We start from the raw sequence: 17,703 nt of genomic DNA on the forward strand, positions 1-17,703 counted from the left end.
GACAAGAACCTTTTATTTTGCGAGAATATTTCATATTTTATTAAATAAAAATTAATATTTTCTGGCGATTCTCATATATCGTAGTCGTACAGGAGAAAATGACCAACTAACAAAACGTAAAATGTTCAGGAGGGCCATTTAACACAATTTAAGTCACCTTTGCTTAGCAAGACAATAAACATCAACGCAGTTAGTCATTTTTAACAAGTCAATATATTACACTTCCAAGTTTAAAAACATTTGGGATTTTTTCTAGTAGAATACTAAGCTAGTAAGATATCAAATAGTCAATGATCACGTTCTTGTAAAAAAATGAACTTGGTCACTTTCTCCTGTATGACTACGATATGTGAATATAATCCAGGATTCGGACCTCACATACAAATAGAGTTTCTGCTCAGTAAAAAAGCTTCTTTCATCTGACTATAGATGTCTCAAGTGAAATTCTTGTCAATTCAAGCAAAATGTTTCGATTTTATAACAATATACTTATACTGAAGTTACAAAAATTTTAGTATTGTGGTTGTCAATCATGGGTAGAATGGTGACAGTTACACGTGTGTACAGCGAGCACTTAACCAGCGTATGACGGTCGTAAGCCCCGTAAATGTCCAGACCATTTTCTTCTTCATGTATGTTGAGATGTCAATAATATAAAATAAGAATATATCAAATTTTAGAATTAGTACATGTTTAACCCTGATGATGACAAGGTTGTTGTAGAAGCCGGTTGGAAAAAAGTGTTTAAAAACAAAGTTGTTTTATTTTATGTATTAATTTTTAAATCTGATTTTTTAAATTCTACTAAGTTGTATTTTACTAATACATAAATTAATATTGTGACAATTGTTTCGCCTAGTTATGGCATTTTAGAACGAATTTAAATTTCATTGTTTTATTTGTATTAAGTTGGTTATTATATTTAAATTCAATTTTATTTATTTTATTTTTCATTTTTTTCAGGTGTGTACGAGGAGATGCATGAACGTAGAAAAGGCAGGGAATTTTTGTAAAGACAGAGTGATGTGGCGTTCTATTCTCTCTGTCTACCCCTGCGGGGCAGCAGCGTGATGGTTAGTTACTTATAAAATGTACCACAAAGTATCTGCGAAAAACATTCAAGAAAATATAAAGAAATAAAAGGCTTGTTGACGACAGCCAACAGTCCGGCTTATCCTGAGGAGTTTTACGTGGTTTTCTCCCAGCAATGAGCAAATGCTGAGATGTTCCTGATTGGCCGACACTTGTTCCCAAAACGGACAGAAAACAACATGTTTTTAGCAAGAAGAAACTGAAATCCACTTATTGATCTACAAGCCTTGTAAATAAGAAGCACGGTATAAATGAAACTCTACTAATAATATAATAAATACTCAAATTTGAGATTATATCGTTCGATGATGATGATATACGCAAACCAAAAGTACGGTACAACGACCTGAATACCTTACATCCTAAAAGGTCATCCGTTGAGCAGGACATGCTAATAAAAATGACTCAAGGATCGACCAGGATTACAGGATGCAGGAAGTTCATAAGTTAATAAATAAAGAACTGTAACTGGCGTTTGGACATTTGAATCACTCAGCTAACAGAGAGATATAAATGTAATATTAAAATTATTTATTTATTTATTTAGACACTGAATTTTTCATTCTACACATGAATTTAAAAAAAAAAAAAAAAATATATATATATATATATATATATATATATATATATATATATATATATATATATATATATATATATATATATATATATATATATATATATATATATATATATATATATATATATATATATATATATATATATATATATATATATATATATATATATATATATATATATATATATATATATATATATATATATATATATATATATATATATATATATATATATATATATATATATATATATACATATATATATATATATATAAATATATATATATTTATAGATATATATATATATATATATATATATATATATATATATATATATATATATATATATATATATAAATATATATGTATATATATATATATATATATAAATATTAACATCTTCTTACAGTCAATAAAATATTTGTTTTTAAATTCTTTCAGACTTTTTTCATTCTTCATACATTCAGGCATCTCATCATACATTTTCAAACCCTTTGCGACTCAGTTTTTTTCAACAATGGCAGTCTTATTTTATCCTTATTTCTAGAAATATGTAATGAAAATTATGCTGAATGCATCGAAACACGTGTCATAGTAGATTTTAAGAAATAGTGGTATTTACTTAGTAAAACATTAATTAAAAATTAAATAAAATTCATAAAGTGGTATTATACATTCGTAAATTTACAAAAAATCTTATATAGAAATATAAACTAATACGCGTTTCATGCCCGAATCTCGAAAGCAAGATTTTTTTAATAATACCCGACAGTTGAATTGTAGGTAGGGAGAGAGGCTGGGGGGGTTCTTCCTACATTTATAATGTTGAATCTAATTACCCGGACTAATTTGAGGATATTTTCACGCGCAAACTGAAACTACAACTGTCAAACAACTGTCAAATTAGTTCACAATTTTGCAAAATTGTATTTTATCTACGGTATCTACTCGACAGTGCTGGTATCGTACGTTCACGGCAGTAAATAATTCAATGTTTGGGAAACGGCTGACAAATAAACTGACCCATCAGACAGAGAAGAGTAACTGACATATTTAACGTCACGAATATTTTGATGAATTTCTTTATATTTATCGACCAACAATTTATTATTAAATTTTTTTAAACCCTTATCGGGACCCAATGCTGCGTAGAGCACTGCATCATATAAACGCAGTGTTATCTTGATCGTAGTGTTATCGCAGTGTTATCTTGATCGGCAGACTTCCATGTTCTTCTTTATCTATGTTTAGATGTCAAAAAAATGTAGTTTCTAAATTATTTTTCTTCTAACTTTTATTCGCACCCGATGGTGCATAGGGCACTGCATCATATAAACGCAGTGTTATCTTGATCGTTACTTACATGAAGGCAAGGTGATCAGGTCTCCGCTTAAGGTACCAGTCCAGAGAAATTGAATAAATATAAGAGTGAAAAATCCCTTGTATTTATTTGTCCCCCCCACTGGGAATCGAACCTGGGACCTCCAGTACGGAGCTAAACTCGCTGACTATTACAGGCGGACATATTTATTATTTTTCGTAATTATTGAAATTTACATAATAAAATCCATTTGTAAAATAAAATTATATAAAATCTTTACCACAACTTAAGTATATGTAATTATTATTAAGAATACTACACCAATTTATTCAATTTAAATTCATAAGTAACAGCTCCTATCCCCTCTTCAACCTTCAACGTCCCAAGGACACAACTCTAAAATTTCGACTTAGCTTCACATACCTAAAATCTTAGGATTTAGTTTTTGGTAAGCGAATGTAATTAATTATGAGTATTTACAACTATTACTATTACAATTAGGACCTCACATACTAATATAAGAGTTTCTGCTTAGTAAAAAGCTTCTTTACATCTCACCAATAGATGTCTCTAGTGAAGTTCTAGTGATTCAAGAACAAGGTTTCTAAATTGGCTCCTGTATAAAGAACTTCCAAGAATTTGAGTAGTGTGGTTGTCAATAATGGGTAGAATTGGTGAATGTTACACGTGTGTAAAGTGATCACTTAAACCAGCCGATGACGGTCGTCAGCCCCGTAAATGCCCAGACTTCCATATTCTTCTTCATCTTTGATGAGATGTCAAAAAATAGTATATGAGTATTTAATTTTTTTTCATGTTTTAGAATTTGATAAACCCTGATGATGACAAGTTCTTGTCGAAACCGGTAGGTTAAAGTGTACTTGGTTAAATTACAAAAAATTGGTTAAATCAGAGTTGTTTAATTTTATAAAGTTCATAAAATGTGACTAAGTATCTGCGAAAAACATTTAAGAAAACATAAATAATTATTTTGGTACATACGTAAATGCTCATATGTTGGAAAAAATAAATTTTTAATAAAAAATACTGTACCAAAATGCGGAAGTGACAAATTTAGGACACAGTGTGAGTAAAGAAGTCGAGAGAAAATGGCTTTGAGAAATTTAGTAACGAAATTAAATTTGTGGTGTATTCGTGTTGATTTTTACCATAATTACCGGAAATTGACATAAAAAGCTAAGTCATTATGACCACCGGGTACCAAGTCTGTTAACAGCACGCAAATAGAATTAGATTTGTTTGCTTAACTTTACCGTATTAAAGGAAATAACCAAAGGTGCGTTCAGAACCGAACCCTTTTAAGACATTTAAAACGCAAAAATTAGGTTAACGCTGTGAAGTACTTCAGGTAATTGAATTGTATGGGAAGTAATGAGTGTCGGAAAAGGAAGTTTTTCAATCGATTTTTCCTGTATTCGAGCTCGTAATTAAATATTTAGGGAAAGAATACGAAAATTTTTATATTGTTTATTGATACGACATTAACTTTGTGGAATGACATGTAGATTTTTTTAAATTAAACATTTGTATATACCACTTAATGAGTTTTATTTATATATACGACTAATGATTAAAGAAAACACTTGTGTTTTACTACTTGAGTTTTATTATAGACTACATGTTTCAGAAGTTAAACTTCCATCAATCAGGTCTGTATAATGTTATTATACAGACCTGATTGATGGAAGTTTAACTTCTGAAACATGTAGTCTATAATAAAACTCAAGTGGTAAAAAGCAAGTGTTTTCTTTAATCATTGTAACGTGTCTTACCACAAAGTTAATACCGAAACAATAAATAAAATATATACGACTAATTTCGAAAACTTACAGATGTTTTTATCTTCTGGTAAAAATTAAAACTAACGACCAAAATAATATATTTAGGGGTATATATGTAGGTTAATAAATATAGGGATGTGAGGGGGGGGGGGTTAAAGAATTTTGTAATAGAAAACATTGACAATAATGGTGACGTAATTTGAAACCGTATATCATTAATTAACGGTTTATCTGAATTTAATTTTATACTTTCATTTATTTGTTATAGGGTGTATTGATTTAACAATTTGATATGTATACGTATAACTAGCCTTATCATTCATCGTTCACATTGTGTAATACCACTTTGAAAAAATACTAATGGCGCTTGTGCACTACAGGAATTTCACCGTCCGGCAGTCCGGTTAGCATGACAAAACGGATGATTGGCTTGGATTGGCTTGTGCTTTTGGTCGTCTTTCTTCGGATCGGTGCGTGATCACGTTGCGCGTAAATTCGATCACGCTAAACTGTCGTAGTCGCTTTTATTTGTAAAAACCGGACTACCAGACGGTAAAATTCCGTGTAGTGCATAAACGCTCTAATGCGTGACAACCGATTTCTGTATAATCATTCCATCGTCAGGTCATTTAAATGAAATTACTACGTTTTAAGTTTGTACAAAAATAAAATTTTGAAAAAGAGAAAAAATAAAAAAAAGAATCACAATGGGAACAATTTCAAAGGAGGACTTTAAGTGAAAATGAAAATAAAATTAAAATTAAAAATATTACCATTGTGATTTATTTGTTCACCTCCGTAGCGCAGTGGTCAGCGCATTTGGCTACCGTGCTGGAGGTCCCGGGTTCAATTCCCAGGAGGGTCAAAATAAATATGGCCGATTTTCACTTTCATATTTATTTAATATCACCCTGGACTGGTACAAGAAGCGCAGGGCTGATCACCTTGCCTTCATGCAATTTACGATCAAGATATCACTGCGTCGCTACGATGCAGTGCCCTATGCACCATTGGGTGCGGATAAGGGTAAGATGATGATGATGATTTATTTGTCTTCTTTCTCTCTTTCAAAAAAATATTTTTTCTTTTTTCAAAGGTACATAAGCTTTCGACATATTTTTTTATTGGAGTTTTGTCCGAGAATAAACGATATCACTGTGAAGAACCCTTAAGTTAAAAACTGCCGTGCATAAAAAATATTAATAAAAACGTAAAAAATTCATCAAATAAAATACCCATAACTTAATTTTAACTGAATGACCAACTTTTATAATATGACGAGTACATTACAAAGAACAATGGATGAGAAGTTATAAGGCTTTAAAACTTTTAAGGACTTCCAAAGATTCATTTGAAGGAAATGAAATAAAAACGGAGCTTAGCGAAAAATCTCTCGTCGAGTCAATTTCAGTATTAACAACATTTTGAGTGTGTCCAAATACCAGTTTACAAATCTGGAATATCTCCAATTATAGAAGATATTTTTTATATTATTTTTTGACATCTCAACATAGGTGTTCAATCATGGGCAGAATTGGTGAATGATGCACGTGTGTAAATGATCACTTAAACCAGCCTTTGACGGTTGTAAGCCCCGTAAATGCCCAGACTTCCATATTCTTGTTCATCTATGTTGAGATGTATTTTTTTTAGAATTTGTAAAAAGATTTGGACACACTCAAAATACTGTAATTTGAAATATTTACAGAATATCTTGTTAACTATCCTTACAAATAATCTACTACTACTGCTACCATTATGATGTTTCTTTGCAAGGGTAGGCAGAGAGGATGGAACGCTGCACTTTTCTGTCCTGACATACACTCCTAGCTTCCTTACATCCATGCATGTAAACATCAGTCATACAAACCCCTTCGATTTCGTAAACTTTTGAGACCATCAGATTTAAGGTTCTGATGGATATGGTCGTGCCAAGTCTTTTTTGGCCATCCTCGTTCTGTTCACCTGTCCACATTTGCCTAGTATACTTTCAAAATTTCAACTGACATACGAAAGGAACCCTACAACAGTGCTTTATATACATATATACTTCATTTAAAATTAATACAATATAAATATTCTTTAATGGGCAGAATGGTGAACGTTACAAAAGTGTACGAAGTGATCACATTAATTGTGAATTTTTACGTTCTGTCCTATCGTTCACATTAGATAAATATTATTTCTTGGTCACTCTTACGTTATCCATTCACTCCACATGTCCATATCACCTCAAATACCTTTTCTCAATCTTTTCAATCATCACTAGTTCAGCCTTACATTCATTTATTATATTTTTATTTTTAATTCTGTTATACAACGATTTTCCACACATTCGTCTGAGTAACGCATCTCAACGGCGTTTACTCTGCTCCTCTGATCCTTCCTAATGATTGATGAATTCTTATTTACTTTTATTTATACATTAATTTATATCTTCATAGTATATTCATACAAGTTAAAGGTATATTTGGAAAAAAATATTTGTTTAAGCATAAGTAAGAAATAATTGCCTTACAATTTCTGTATCTTCTTCAATCTACAATAGGGTGTTTACCTGTGAACAAAAAAAACAAGAAAATTAATCATATATCAAAATATTATACCCGAACTAAGTTTTATATACGAACTTTATATTATTTTTTGACATCTCATCAAAGATGAAGAAGAATATGGAAGTCTGGGCATTTACGGGGCTTACGACCGTCATAGGCTGGTTTAAGTGATCACTTTACACACGTGTAACATTCACCAATTCTACCCATTATTGACAACCACACTACTCAAATTCTTGGAAGTTCTATATATATGAACCAATTTAGAAACCTTGTTCTTGAATCACTAGAACTTCACTAGAGACATCTATTGGTGAGATGTAAAGAAGCTTTTTATTAAGCTTCTTTACATCTCACCAATAGATACTTTATAATTATATAAACATACAACAACAAAAATAAAAATGTATTTTTGTTTGGTCTCACTTAGTGTGATCACAAAGATTATTTCCGACATAAAATAATTTATGTTTCACTCGATATATACCACTAATTCTCAAAATTATTAATTCTATTGTGACTCGTGTTTCGATGCATTCCGCATCATTTTCAAAAACCGAAAATGATGCGGAATGCATCGAAACGCGTGTCACAAAAGATTTTAAGAAAAGAAGTACATATTTAACAAGTAAAACTTAAATTTAAAATGGATAGATTTCACTACAAAGTGACAGTTAATGAAAAATACAAGATTTTTCAACTTAGCAGATATTTGTATTGACATCTCAAGATAAATGAAAAAGAACATAGAACTCCGAGTATTAAAATGACTTACATGTCATGGCCTAGTTTAAGTGATCACTTGTACCATTCACCATTCTAACCATAATTGACGAATAAACATTTAAAAACTTTGGAACCCGTATATTTGGATACGTTATTTTTTATGTGAGTTCTTGATATCATCTATGATTGAGTTGAGTAAGCTTTTGACTTTTCAGAGACTCTTATGAAAATATATGTTAGATTCTTTCCGAATTATTTTACATAGTGGGAGATACCTGAAAATACCCAGACTTCGATATTCTTCTTCACCTTTGATATGTTCATATATATATAATGTTTTTCATTGATTCCTCTCCAACCTTCAACGTCCCAAGGACCTAACTCTAAAATTCAGGATTTTCTTCACACATGGTGTTTAAAATGATGCGAAATGCATCGAAACACGTGTCACAGTAGATTTTAAGAAATAGTGGTATTTACTAAGTAAAACATTATTTTAAAAAATTATTTAATTATTTATTTAAAAAAATACACTATATAATGGAAGGGTTGACACTGGAAGAGATACTGCTTTTTACGAAAAAATATTAAACTGACCTTACCCTATTATGATAGCCTGACTACGATTTGTATGTACATTATGAAAATAATAGTATTATTAGTGTAGTATATTCATAATAATTCATAAAAGAAAAATTTTACTTAAAAAATGATAAATTATTTCATTGATTATTTATTCATTTTCCCTACAAATTTCGATAAGAAAAGTACCGTTTGTCTTTTGATTTACACATTACATGATTATCTAATAAAAACATGTGATAACAATTGACTCTCTTAACACAATTTCATGTGGATTTGTAATGATTCGAATAAATGCTTTTTTGATTGGCGCTTACGACTCTCAAATCAAATCACAGCAAGATAAAATTTATCAGCATTTTCAATGAAATATCCATTTATAGAGATAATCTAATTTAATGTGAAACATGACTAATTTATTTATAGATAAACAGTGTACTTCGGCATAACCCCGGAACTTAAGAGGTGAGTTAACACGTCGATTATGAGTCGACACAGAAAATATTAAAAATAATTACAAACAAAGCATATTATTTTTTTTGACATCTCATCAAGGATGAAGAAGAATATGGAAGTCTGGCCATTTACGGGGCTGACGACCGTCATAGGCTGGTTTAAGTGATCACTTTACACACGTGTAACATTCACCAATTCTACCCATTATTGACAACCATACTACTCAAATTCTTGGAAGTTCTATATATATGAACCAATTTAGAAACCTTGTTCTTGAATCACTAGAACTTCACTAGAAACATCTATTGGTGAGATGTAAAGAAGCTTTTTTACTAAGCAGAAACTCTTATATTAGTATGTGAGATCCGAATCCTGGATTATAATCACACACATGAGAAACGCCAGAAAATACCATTTTCATTTTTATTATTAAGCTTATAATTTGACCAGATAATTTATTTACAACATTTTGAGTGTGTCCAAATACTTGTTCACAAAATCTGGATTATCTCCAATTACAGGAGTTATAGACTTCCATATTCTTCTTCATCTTTGATGAGATGTCAAAAAAATAATATGAAAATAACTCCTGTAATTGGAGATAATCCAGATTTTGTGAACAAGTATTTGGACACACTCAAAATGTTACAAACAAAGCATATGCAAAAACAAAGATTTTCAGCCCACTGCAGCTTTGCATTATGCACTATTATTTTCGAATAGGAATCAGAACTTTCATAATACAAGGTGATACACTCGTCATACAGCTAACTGATTTTGAAGAAAAAAAATTATGTTATATGCTAACTAAGTAACTTACCATCACGCCGCTTCCCCGCACGACGTAGGCTAACTATTGTCACAATACAAACATCAACATTGAAATATTCACACTTTTATTCAATCATTTTTTTAAATATTTATTTTATTAATAGATACATATTATTTTTCATGGACACATTATTTTTTTAACATTTTTTTTAAATTCATGTATTACGCTCGACTTTCGATCCCATACGTCATGATGGATACATATCACTCACTCCTTTCAACAACGTCATATATCAAAAAACTTGATTTTTCAGAAGATCGTTTTTAATGTTTAAAAATATAATAATATGTTTTAAAAATAAATATCAAGCCACTTATTGAACTTTTTACTGTGCAACAGATATTTTTAGGTAACACCTGAATGTTTTTCCTGCATTTGAAAAATATTAAGTATATAAAAAAAACAATTAAACAATACTTTTTCTTTGAAATGCAAAAACAACCCTTTCTGCCCTGTAGCGGGTAAATATTAAGTTAAAAATATAGTACATTTTCTGGGCATTCCAAAAACATGCACAACTGAAAATTGACTTTCTTTTTTTTAAAAGGAATGAGCGATATAGATACAGATCTTTTGTACTAAAAAAAATTCCGGATATATGTTTTGTTATTTTTTTATCTGCAGAGTTTCGGATCACTGTACAAGTCAGAATAGAGACTTCCACCTTAAGAAGCATGAGTCGTGATTCGTCTGAATCACCTGCGCTAACCGGTTTTATTTCTTGAATATCCATAGGATGGTACAATACAATACGAGTATACTAGCACAGAACACTACCTTACAGATATGGCCAAGGAATTCATCTTGTTCTGGCAACTAATGATGCGAATAACCGGTCACGAAAATCGAATAATTCCATTAGTTCGAACACCAAATAATTCAAATTGAATCTTTTGGATGTTTTAGCTGATACTTGTGGTCATTTTATAAACTGTATATAATAATGTTTAGATTAGGTATTTTTTCGACAAGCACCTTGTCATCTTCGGGGATGGATATGTGCTGCACTTTTGCAGTACATGAAGTTGTTCTCATAAAGAGCAAGGAAAACTTGGCATCATCGAGTATATCTAATACTTGAATGTGGTCAGGTCAGGAGTCGGAATAATCGGCAGGTACAAATGAAGAGATATATGAATGTGGAAGAGGAGAATATTATTTGCAAAAATTGATCGGTGTGGCGTTCTGTTCTCTCAACATTTTGAGTGTATCCTAATACTTGTTCACAAATCTGCTTTTCTCAACTTATTAGTGGAGTTACTATTAGGATTAATTTTTATATTTTGACATCTCGACAAAGATTGAGAAGAATATGGAAGTCTTAGTATTCACAAAGCTTACGACCTGTCACAGGCTGGTTTAAGTGATCCTTTTATACACGTGTAACATTCACCACTTAACCCATGATTGACAACCAAACTACTCCAAATATAGAAACTCGTATTTACATAATATGATTTATATCATTCATTCATGTGCGAATTGTGAGTCACGAAGACCGCCATATGTTTCTTCATCTATGTTGAGAAGGCAAAATTCTATTCTCTCTGCCTTCTCCATCGGGGAAACAGCGTTATGGTTAGTTAAGTCAGTTATATTACAATTTCGTTCCAGGGTCTTGCGACGCTCAGTTTTTTTTTTAAATTACCTTACGCCCAAGTGACTCTGAAATCTAGCTACGGCTTATGCAATACCGCTTATCATGTCCCTACTCAGGCTTCAACTTTATAAGTTTCATAGCCTATGCCTACTCGTGAGTGGATTTACTCTTTATGTTTAAAGTTACTATAATTTTATGTAATTCATGAGTGAAAATTCTAGGCATAAACACTCTATTTTTAGTTAATGTTTTACTTAGTAAATACCACTATTTCTTAAAATCTACTGTGACACGTGTTTCGATGCATTCCGCATCATTTTCAAACACCGTATGCGGAATGCATCGAAACACGTGTCAGAGTAGATTTTAAGAAATAGCGGTATTTACTAAGTAAAACATTAATTAAAAATGGATAGATTTTACCACAAAGGGACTGCCGAATCAATTAATGAAAAAACACTATGCGTTCTGTCGACATAAGGTCGTGCGCAGAGGGTCTACAGTGGGTAGCGGTCAGTGCGCAGTGCCCAGTGCGCAGAGCGTAGGCGGCGAGGCGCCGCAAGCGGTCACAGTCTAACCGTCTGATGAATAACCAATGACACATGATTACACTCCATCCACAGGGACCCCGCAATGCGGTTAGCGTAAACCACTTATTTTATCATAATAAGTTTCTGCTAAACTGAGGCTATTCATGAAACGCCAACAAAAAATCACCTTTGCAGATATTTGGGTAACAATAATAATTTGATGTCCGCCTCCGTAGTGTAATGGTCAGCACGCTCGGCTACCGTTCTGGAGGTCCCGGGTTTGATTCCCAGGGAGGATCAAATAAAAAAGGTGATTTTTTTTTACAAATATTTATTCAATATTACCCTGGACTGATACTTGAAGTGGAGGGCTGATAACCTTTCTTTCATGTGTAAACGATCAAGATAACACAACGTTTATATGATGCAGTGCCCTATGCACCATTGGGGTGCGGGTAAGGGTAAAATAATAATTTAAACCGCGTAAAACACTTGTTTTATCATAATAAGGTTCTGCTAAACTGAGGCTTTTCATGAAACGACAACAAAAAAATCACCTTTTCAGATATTTGGGTAATAATAATAATAATTTAAACCCCACAAGATGGACCCCAAGAATTCTACGATGGAGACCTTGGGAGAAGAAAAGAGGTGTCGGAAGATCCCAAAAGAGATCGGCTCTCCAAACTCAAAACGCAGTATGGGACATTATTTTTGTAGTAGGTACGTTTTTTTTGCATTTTTGGACTAAGTAGATTCTACTTAATCCAAAAGTGCAAAATAAAAAGTACTACAAAAAAATGTCTCTTACTGTGTTTTAAGTTTGGACAGCCGAGATGATCTGACGACATAGTCGCTGTGGGCGGTAAAAACTGACTGCAAGCAGCAACCATTCGGAAGAAATGGAAAGAAGGGGAAGAGGCATATATCCAGCAGTGGAGGTCAGAGGGCTCGTAAAGAAAGTAAAGTATAATAATTTTAAGTAATTTATATAGCGATTTTTTCGTAAAACCCTGTCTCAAGGGCGGATCACTGTGATTGAATTGGCGAAAAGGAGATAGTAGAGAAGATTTAGCAAACAAAAGGGTTTTAAGTTTTTTTCTCTGTTAATTTAGTGCGATATAGAGGAAGACCGAGAAAAACTTGGCACGATCAGGTATGCCAAATACTTGAAAGTGATCAGGTTAGGAGTCGAAACAATCGACGGGTATGTATGAGGAGATGCATGAACGTGGAAGAGGCGAAGAATGTTTGCAAAGACAGAGTGGTGTGGCGTTCTATTCTCTCTGCCTACCTCTGTGAGAAGCGGCGTGATGGTTAGTTAGTTAGTTAAATTTGAAAGATAAGTACTTTTTTAACAATTTGGTGGCACTTTTAAGCTATTTTGAACACCTCATATGAGATATTTATTGTAAATGCAGTTAGTTCGTAGAATTACATTTTTTTTTAAATTCAAAATAAAACAAAGTTATTGGATCGAATTCCTTATAAAGGGGTTAAATGTAGAAAGGGTTAAGGAATGTTTAACTCCCAAGATGTTCAATTTCCATTCGGAAGCAGAATTTCAATTGCTTATAACGGGATCAATTAAGTTGACCCGATTGCCGTGCAGTTCCAGAGTGACAGATACTCTCCTTAAATGGTCTCTGATTGGTCCGCAGGGATCACGTGGTCACTTGAGTATTCTGACTTCACTATGACCAGAAAACACAAACATAATGCTCAATTTTCGAACAGAATGTTGGTTTTAAATATAGGTGTTTAGATTGGTATTTTTTTTTCATTTAAACGCTGTGATGGTCTCTAATTGGTCCGCAGAGATCACGTGGTAAGTTGTTTTTTCTGACTTCAATATGACCAGACAACACAAGCATAATGCACAAATTTCGAACATAATGTTGGTTTTAAAAACAGGTGTTTAGAATGGTGAGATTTTTTTTCTTTTAAACGCTGTTATGGTCTCTGATTGGTCCGCAGGGATCACGTGGTAAGTTGCTTATTCTGACTTCAATATGACCAGACAAAACACGCATGATGCACAAGTTTCGAACAGAATGTTGGATTTTAATACAGGTGTTTTGAATGGCGAGAAGATTTTCTTTCACTCGCTGTGATTGGTCGACCAGGATCACGTGGCTAGATTCTAATATGACGTCATGATGGTCAAAATCTCATATTGGTGGAATTTTCAATACATGGGAAAAGAATAATAAAGAGTTTTTTTTTTAATCTTGTTAAAAAAAATTACTGTAATTTCTGAGAGTATCGCTTTGTAGGATTTAATTTCACACAGTTTCTTAATGTATTTTTAAAAAGTACCTATTTCTGTTATTTAATGGTTTGGCATTAACTTTGAGGGATAACATGATTATTTAAATATAAAAATAAAACACTCCTCAAACACCACTTTTGAGTTTATTAATATAGGAGCAGAGGAAGACCGAGAAAAAAACAAATATTTCAAATATGTTATGTATTGTGGTCAGGTCAGGAGTCAAAATAATCGGCGTTATGCATGATGAGACGAAGAAATTTTGCACAGGCAAAGTTGTGTGGCATTCTATTCTCTGACTACCCTTCCAGAGAATAAACGCGGTGGTTAGTTAGTTGGTTTACATATATAATTTTAACTCTTTTACTAAAATTTTACTTCAACATTTGCAGATAGATGATCACGATATCATGCAGCAAAATGCAACTGAATGGCGCCGCTTGAGAAGAATTTTATTCCTCGAACGCGAACTGAATATTTATAAACGTGCAAATGTGGATGCGGGGGGATTTCAAACTTATTGAAGCGGCCAGATTTGCATGCAAAACTCTCGGCAACAAGACGGAAATATTCTGCAACCAAATACCAAAGTGCTATAACAGATTCACTGCACAATGCAATCCGGCCCTAAGGATGTAGAAACCGTTTCTTTGCGTTCTTGGACCATTAGCAAAGAAAATAGGATAAAATAAATGACGTTCAAGTGTATGGACGATGAATGAGTAGTGGAATCAAGATATTTTAATTGACGGAGATGGTGAAGAATATGGAAGTTTGGGCTTAAGTGGACCAAAGTGTTATAACTGGTTCACTGTACAACGCAATACGGCCCTAAGAATGTAGAAACCATTTCTTCGCGTTCTTGGACCATTAGCAAAAAAGAAGGTGATGATGAAGAATTTGTAAGTCTGGGCTAAATATCTGCAATTAGATTATTTTTTTATTTTATTTTATCTCATCAAAGATGAAGAAGAATATGGAGGTCTGGGCATTTACGGGGCTTAGGACCGTCAAAGTCTGGTTTAAGTAATCACTTAACACACGTGAAACATTCACCAATTCTACCCATGATTGACAACCACACTACTCAAATTCTATGAACTTATTATATATATATATATATATATATATATATATATATATATATATATATATATATATATATATATATATATATATATATATATATATATATATATATATATATATATATATATATATATATATATATATATATATATATATATATATATATATATATATATATATATATATATATATATATATATATATATATATATATATATATATATATATCGTCCGCCTCCGTAGTGTAATGGTCAGCGATATGAAGAGATATGACGATGCCAGAGTATTTTGGCGGTTTATTCTCTCTGCCAAGCCCTGCCGCAAAGCGTCATGATGTAAAGTTAGTTCGTTTTATAGATTTTCTGTCGTGACCACCTTTCACCGCTTATCGCTCGTGTGTAATTTGAAATGGGTTTATTCTATGATAAGATAAACGTTATCATATTTTTTCCGTCGATAAGATCCGTAGCTATGTATGCCTGCATTATGCGACCTGTTGCATTTAACCACACGTAAAATATTCATGATAAACGTAGAAAACGTACGCTAGAAAACCTCACCTTACATTTATTTATACAGCTCATCATTGATCAAATATATTACGATTCGGTTCAACTTTTCGCTTTACATAACAACTCTTTTTATACATAATTTTGAAATAACACGGTGAAAAAAAAAAAAAAAAAAAAAAATATATATATATATATATATATATATATATATATATATATATATATATATATATATATATATATATATATATATATATATATATATATATATATATATATATATATATATATATATATATATATTTATATTATCCACTGACACTTCGTGATGGAATTGCATTTTTAATTTATTATTAGATTAAAACCAACATTTTTAGCTTTTCCACTTTTTTTTAATTGACCAGCGACCGGGTTTCGTCGTTACCGACATCATCAGACCAGTCTGATATATATATATATATATATATATATATATATATATATATATATATATATATATATATATATTTAACATTCAGTAATTTGTAATTTTATATTGTACATCTCTCGCACATATTTTATTTAGGGTTTAGGTGAATAATTTTAGTAACATTGATATTTCAACATACATCTCGCTCACTCCTTTCAAGAACGTCATAAATCAAAAAACTTGATTTTTCAGGAGAACGTTTTTAAAGTGTAAAAATATAACACAATGTATTAAAATAAATATCAAGTCACTTATTGAACTTTTTACTGTGCAATAGATTTTTTAGGTAAAATCTGAAGGTTTTTTCTCCATTTGAAAAATATTTAGTATATTTCAAAAAAAAATAATTAAACAATACATATTCTTCAAATTGCAAAAACAACACTTTTAGCGGGCAAATATTTAGTTTAAAATATGCCTCTTTTGCTGGGATATAGTACATTTTCTAAGCATTCCGAAAACATGCACAACTCAAAACTGACGATTTTTGATTTATGACGTTCTTGAAAGGAGTAAGCGATATATGAATATGGAAGTCTAGATATTTATTTTTCAGGTTTACGACCTATTAAGGATTGCTATGAGTGATCACTTTATTCACTTGTAAAAATTCACCATTTTATTCATGATTGACAACAGAGAGTCCATAAAAACTTGCGTGCACGTGCAATTATTCTCTTTCTGCACGATCGCCACTCAAGACAATCGACACGCTTTTTTATTATAAAATACAACATAACGTCTAATTTATTATGTAAAATGTCCAATTTGTTTTGTAAGACGTCCAATTTTGTTTATAAAACGTCCAATTTGAAGTGAAAAACCTGTATAAGGATTGAATGGCTCACTGTGTCATTAGTCATCGTACTTATATTACGACGCATCTAATTATCCGTGTTTACAAGGAGTGAAACTTGTGATGTTAAAATGGCGTCAAAGAGCTTCACGACAAACGTGTTGGGGACATCTATACAACACTATCCAGTGGAGATGCAGACCACAAGAGTGGGAGGAACACGACCAAACTGCCAAGAGACAGAAACTGTCGTAATTCGCCAGAGAAAACAGTTTCAACTAATTCAAATACGTTAACGTATGTCGTAACTTCCCCACTAGCGTTCGGTACAAAGTGTTTTAAGCGATTTCGGTCCAACTTTATCTGGAGTTACCAGTCTAGAGATATGACCAATGGATGAAGGTTACTTTTTCTCATCATAGATGAAGAACATTTTGTGTGTGGCCAAATACTTGAATCTCTATACATGTGAATTCACAATAGCATGT

The 17,703-nt window shown here is 31.8% G+C and overlaps 1 protein-coding gene across 1 annotated transcript in view; it reads right to left on the reverse strand.

The window, feature by feature from the left end:
• LOC148304113 (leucine-rich repeats and immunoglobulin-like domains protein 1) overlaps positions 1-17,703 on the reverse strand; it is a gene marked incomplete at its 3' end in the record, with an annotated part of 617,685 nt that overhangs the window by 501,331 nt on the left and 98,651 nt on the right. The gene's annotated exons all lie outside the window — the stretch shown is intronic.

The sequence above is a fragment of the Brachycentrus maculatus genome, unplaced genomic scaffold, assembly GCF_059751285.1.
Source record: "Brachycentrus maculatus isolate JH-2025_06_01 unplaced genomic scaffold, ASM5975128v1 h1tg000332l, whole genome shotgun sequence".
Lineage (NCBI taxonomy): Eukaryota > Metazoa > Arthropoda > Insecta > Trichoptera > Brachycentridae > Brachycentrus > Brachycentrus maculatus.